The sequence below is a fragment of the Octopus bimaculoides genome, chromosome 14 (genome assembly GCF_001194135.2).
Source record: "Octopus bimaculoides isolate UCB-OBI-ISO-001 chromosome 14, ASM119413v2, whole genome shotgun sequence".
Lineage (NCBI taxonomy): Eukaryota > Metazoa > Mollusca > Cephalopoda > Octopoda > Octopodidae > Octopus > Octopus bimaculoides.
Window position 1 is genome coordinate 1,449,295 of NC_068994.1, and position 5,840 is coordinate 1,455,134.

General features: G+C 37.0%; 1 protein-coding gene across 4 annotated transcripts in view; it reads right to left on the reverse strand.

The window, feature by feature from the left end:
* LOC106873244 (protocadherin gamma-A11) overlaps positions 1–5,840 on the reverse strand; it is a 64,633-nt gene that overhangs the window by 41,102 nt on the left and 17,691 nt on the right. The window contains exon 1 of one of the 4 annotated variants that reach the window (XM_014920524.2): positions 623–742. The exons of the other annotated variants lie outside the window; for them this stretch is intronic. The gene's annotated coding sequence lies outside the window, so the exon portion shown is untranslated. Of the gene's footprint in view, positions 1–622; positions 743–5,840 lie in introns of those variants that run through there. 4 annotated transcript variants of the gene reach the window in all.

Below are 5,840 nucleotides of genomic sequence, written 5' to 3' on the forward strand. Positions count from 1 at the left end.
TATATATATATATATATATATATATATATATATATATATATATATATATATATGTATGTATGTATATATGTGTATGTATACACACTGGATGTACTGAATGCAGAAATGAAAAAGGAACCCCTACGTGGTCAATCAACATTTAAGTATATTAATGTGATACTGTAAGTGACATTCAATATGGAGTGGCCATATTGGATTTGTGGTCGCCATATTGGATTGCATAGCATTGATTTCATTTGACTGAAGTTGCAGTAATGAAGCACGTTTATATGTCGGTTAAGAATGGTTTGTGTTTGATTCCGTTGTATCAATAGTTGGCCTGACATCTGGGGGAAAAAAAAAGAAAGAAAGACTCAATGAATTGCCAGGAGAAATATTTCACGTTTTTTTTTTTTACCTTTGTTATGAAACGAAGCTTTATTGCCATTTCCTTGTCAGGTATAGAACGAACAGAATCATGACAATGCAAGTTATTACTTTATTATATACATACAAATATATATATATATATATATATATATATGTGTGTATATATATATATATATGTGTGTATATATATCTTTGTAAGTAAATATATATGTTCAAAAAAAAAAAGATGAAAAAACTGCATTGATAAATCTACCTTTTTGTCGAACAATTACGAAATACAATAAAGGCGCAGACATCAGTAAAAATGATATTCTTCAAGATGAATGTGAATAAAAGCAGGAAGGATTGTTATAAATGCCTTTGTGTTTCCTTTCTTTGTAAATTTGACTGTAAAAGCACGACTTTATGTTCTACGTAGCTGGTTGTGATCAACGCCATAAATTGGACTGGCTCTGTAATGGTATGGCACTGTGTGTGTGTGTTGGTGTACAGAGCTGCTGACACTAAAATGGCAGTGTGTGTGTGTGTGTGTGTGTGTGTGTGTGTATAGTTGACGCTTTAATAACAGTGTGTATGTAGATAACACTACAATGACACTGTGTATGTATATACCTGATACTATAATAACAGTGGCCATATATAAGTAACACTATAACAGCATCTATAACTGATGTGGGGAGGAGGTGTGGTGGGGGATAAAGTGAAATGGGGGTGGAGATAAGACTTACAGTTAGGGGGTCAACTGATCTCGACTGATCTGTTGTCAGCTCGTTTATATTAAAACTAAGAACTTTTGAATCACACTTATATATATATTCTTTTCCTTGTTTCAGTCATTAGACTGCGGCCATACTGGAGCACTGTCTCAAAGGGTTTTACTGGAACAAATCAACCCCAGGATTTGTTTTTTAAAGCCTAGTACTTGGAACAAATGAACCCCAGGATTTGTTTTTTCAAGCCTAGTACTTATTTTATTGGTCTCATTTTGCCAAACTGCTAAGTTACAGAGACATAAACATCAACACCAGTTGTCAAGCAATGATGACACACACATAGGTATATACATACATACATATACATGTATGACGGGCTTCTTTTAGTTTCTGTCTACCAAATCCCCTCACAAGGCTTTGGTGAGCCTGAGGCTATAGTAGAAGACACTTGCCCAAGGTGTCATGTAGTGAGACTGAACTTGGAACCATGTGGTTGGGAAGCAAGTTTCTTGCTACACAGCGTCACCTATGCCTATATATGTATATATCTCCTTTTCTACTCTAGGCACAAGGCCTGAAATTTTGTGGAAGGGGGCCAATCGATTAGATCGACCCCAGTACGCAACTGGTATTTAATTTATTGACCCTGAAAGGATGAAAGGCAAAGTTGACCTAAGAATGAAGAAAGAAATGGAAAAGTTTTGGTTGAGGATGACATCAGTAAGTGAAATGGTGAGCAGGAGGGGAGGAACCATGATTAGTAAATGTTGATACAAACGATAATTTGATTGCTTACAAATCTGACCTTTCTTTTTATAAAAACCTCATCATTGTACAAAAACAACAACCACACAACAATCATTTTAAAGCTATTTGCCTGTCTAAAGCAGGCATTGTTTTTGTGACCTCCTGCTTTCTGTCTTGCATCCTTTATCTTTCCTTTGTTTCTTACTTCACTAATTTTTTTTGCCCTTGTTTCCTTCTCCATCCTTTTCACTCCTGTCCTTCTCACTCCTTTTTACTTCCTTCCACCTCCATTTTCATCACTCCTCTCACCCAGTAATTTTGATTTTTCCTCAACACTTGACTCAGCCAATTCCTCTCATTTCTCTTCACAATATTCATCACTGGATCTATTTCCCCATCATTTCTTGCATCTTATCGTTTGTCTCTTACTCCCTCTTTCAGCAATACTCCACCAAACCTCCAAACAATTCACATGTCCACTCTTCACAGTATTTTCTGCTGCTCTCACCTCCCTTATTACTCAGTGACCCTGTTGGTGCTGGTGCTACATAAAAAGCACCCAGTACACTCTGTACAGTGGTTGGTATTAGGAAGAGCCTCCAGCCACAGATACCATGGCAAACAGACTCTGGAACCTGGTGCTGTTCCTGGACTTACCAGCTCCTGGGAAACTGTTTGACCCATGCCATCATGAAAAACGGATGTTAAATGACGATGATGATGATGATTAATGGCACCCACTTCAACATGTTTCTAGTGCCCACACTCACTCTCCTGTTCTTTCCATCTTACCACATGCTTCACGATTTACCACCATCTTCATCTTTTTGATATTCACCTTCATAACTTTTATTTCCACCTCCTCCTCTTATCCTTCAGTCCATCCAGATCCTTCATTATTAACACTCCTATGGTTAATTGCCTGCCCCTCCATCACAACAACAAACAGTTGTTGGTTCAATACTGAGCCGTGATGCATTCAAAACTTCACATCAAACTCATCATTGTTCCCCTCTCTTGTCTTCACAACCAGACACTCTACCGTACATCAACAGCTTTACCCTAATCAGCCAAACCTCAGATTCCCACTCTCTCTCTTTCTCTCTCTCTCTCTCTCTCTCTCTCTCTCTCTCTCTCTCTCTCTCTCTCTCTCTCTCTCTCTCTCTCTCAACCTATGTCACTACATCCTCCAAGACACAATTAGAACCACAAGAAATACATTATCCTTTTTGCTCTTCTGCTTTTGTAACTGTCATTAAAAACAAAAACAAAAAATACAAAGAAATACATAATCTATAATAAAAGTAATGTATTAGAGAGAGTACACAGCTATATCTATTGTTACATGTATAGATACGACATACATACATATATACATACATACATACATATATACATGTGTGTGTTTGTGTGTATATATATATATTTATTTGGATGGCTGCATATATAGATATGTTATCTGGATGACTGCATATATATACATATATATACATGTTATTTGGATGGCTGCATATATATAAAAACATACATATGTATATATATATATATATATATATATGCATATATATATATATATATATTAGTATATGTATGTATGTATGTATGTATATGCAGCCATGCAAATAATTTATTGATGCATGTATACTTATACAGACATTTGTGAGATATAAAGACACCTGTACAAGACGTTGAGGCTGAAAAAGGCAAGCAAAAGAAACAAAGGAAGGATAAAAGATGAAGAAAAAAGTGAATATAGCAAAGGGTGAGGAAAGGGAAGAAGAGGGGTCAGTTTCATTATGCAGGGAGTCAACTTATTTTCTATTGACTTGGCTTGCTTAGATGAATGATGACAATAATTAACAACAAGACTTCACATGCCCAATCATGTTGTGAAACATCATCATCATCATCACCGGACACAATGTCTATATATATGTATGTATCCGTATGTATGTAGGTAGGTAGGTAGCTATATATAAGTATATACATATACACAACACACACAAATACACATACACACACATGCACACATATATATCATCATCATCATTTAACGTCCGTTTTTCCATGCTGGCATGGGTTGGACAGTTTGACTGAGGTCTGGAGAGCCAACGGCTGCACCAGGCTCCAATATGGTCTCATTAGACCTCCCCAAAAAGCATAGTAATTATTGACTGTTTCCCTCCACTTTTACACTTCCACAACATCAGCACCACCACCTCCACTGGTGCTACCACCACCACCACCACCACTACCATGAAACCACTGCATTATTTCCACCACACCAAACACACCATCAATGCCATCACCACACCGTTGCTCCATCACAGCAATACACTCCAACCAAAAGAACGACAACTGCTGCCACCACCACCACCACCAAAAATAGTAACAACAATAATAACAACAACAATACAGACTCGAGAAATCACAAAAATATTAAAACTGCCAACATCTGTCACTTGGACAATTTTCTTAGAGTTTATAGATTTTGGTCCGATTCATTATCATCTCCACCTTTATTCTTGTTATTCATGTTGTTGTCGATGTTATTGTTAAAGGCAGTGAGTGGAAGAATTGTTAGCACGCTGGACAGAATGCTTAGAGGTATTTCATCTGCCGCTACATTCTGAGTTTAAATTCTGCTGAGGTCAGCTTTGCTTTTCATTCTTTTGGGGTCGATAAATTAAGTATCAGTTGCATACTGTGATCAATGTAACTGACTTACCCCTCCCCCAACTTTATGACTTTAGTGGAAAGGATTATTATTATAATAATAATAATAATAATAATGTGGTGAGATGGCAGAACTGTTAGCATATCAGACCAAATGCTTACTGGCATTTTGTCCCTCTTTACATTCCGAGTTCAAATTCCGCCAAGGTCAACTTTGTCTTTCATCCATTTGGGGGTGAGCAAAATGCTTTGCAGAATTTCATACGTCTTTGCATTCTGGGTTCAAATGCCACCAAAATCAACTCCAATTTTCATTCTTTTGGGGTCAATCAGATAAATACCAGTCATGTACTGAGGTCGATGTAACTGACTTATGCCCTCCCCCAAACTTGCTGGCCTTGTGCCAAAATTTGAAACCAATATCATTATTGTTCCTTTTACTATTGTTATTCATCATCATCATCGTTTAACGTCTGCTTTCCATGCTGGCATGGGTTGGATGGTTTGACTGAGGAGTGTCAAGCCAGGAGGATGCACCAAGCCCCAATCTGATCTGGCAAGGTTTCTACAGCTGGTTGCCCTTCCTAATGCCATCCACTCTGAGATTGTGGTCGGTGCTTTTTACATGCCACTGGTATGGGTGACAGTCAGGTGGCACTGACATTGGCCATGCTCAAATGGTGCTTTTTACGTTATTATTATTATAATTATTATTATTATTGAAGATGGTCAGCTGGCAGAATCGTTAGCACACCGGGTGAAATGCTTTACGGTATTTTGTACCTCTTTACATTCTGAGTTCAAATTCTGCCAGGGTCAACTTTGCCTTTCATCCATTCAGGGTCGATAAATTAAGGACTAGTTGATTACTGTGGGTGAATCCCCAAAATGTCAAGCCTTGTGCCTATACTAGAAAAGGTTATTATTATTATTATTATTGTTATTCTTCCAGGCAGTGAGCTAGCAGCATTTCTTCCCCTTTTTTATGCCGTGAGTTCAAATTCCACCAATGCCAGCTTTAACTTTCATCCTTTCATCATCAATAAGAGGAGTACCAGTTATGTATTGGGGGTCAAAGTCATTGACATTCTACTTGCTTCAAAAAAATTGCTGGCCTTGCGCCAAAATCTGAAACCATTATTAGCATTTCTCACTTCCTTTAACTGTTTTCTTCTTCTTCTTCTTCTTCTTCTTCACTCTGTCTCTTGTCATGACATGTTTTACTGACATTCTTCACACAAGTATACGTGTATATCGATATATATATATATATATATGTATATATGTATATATATATATATATATGTATATATATATATATATATATATATATAT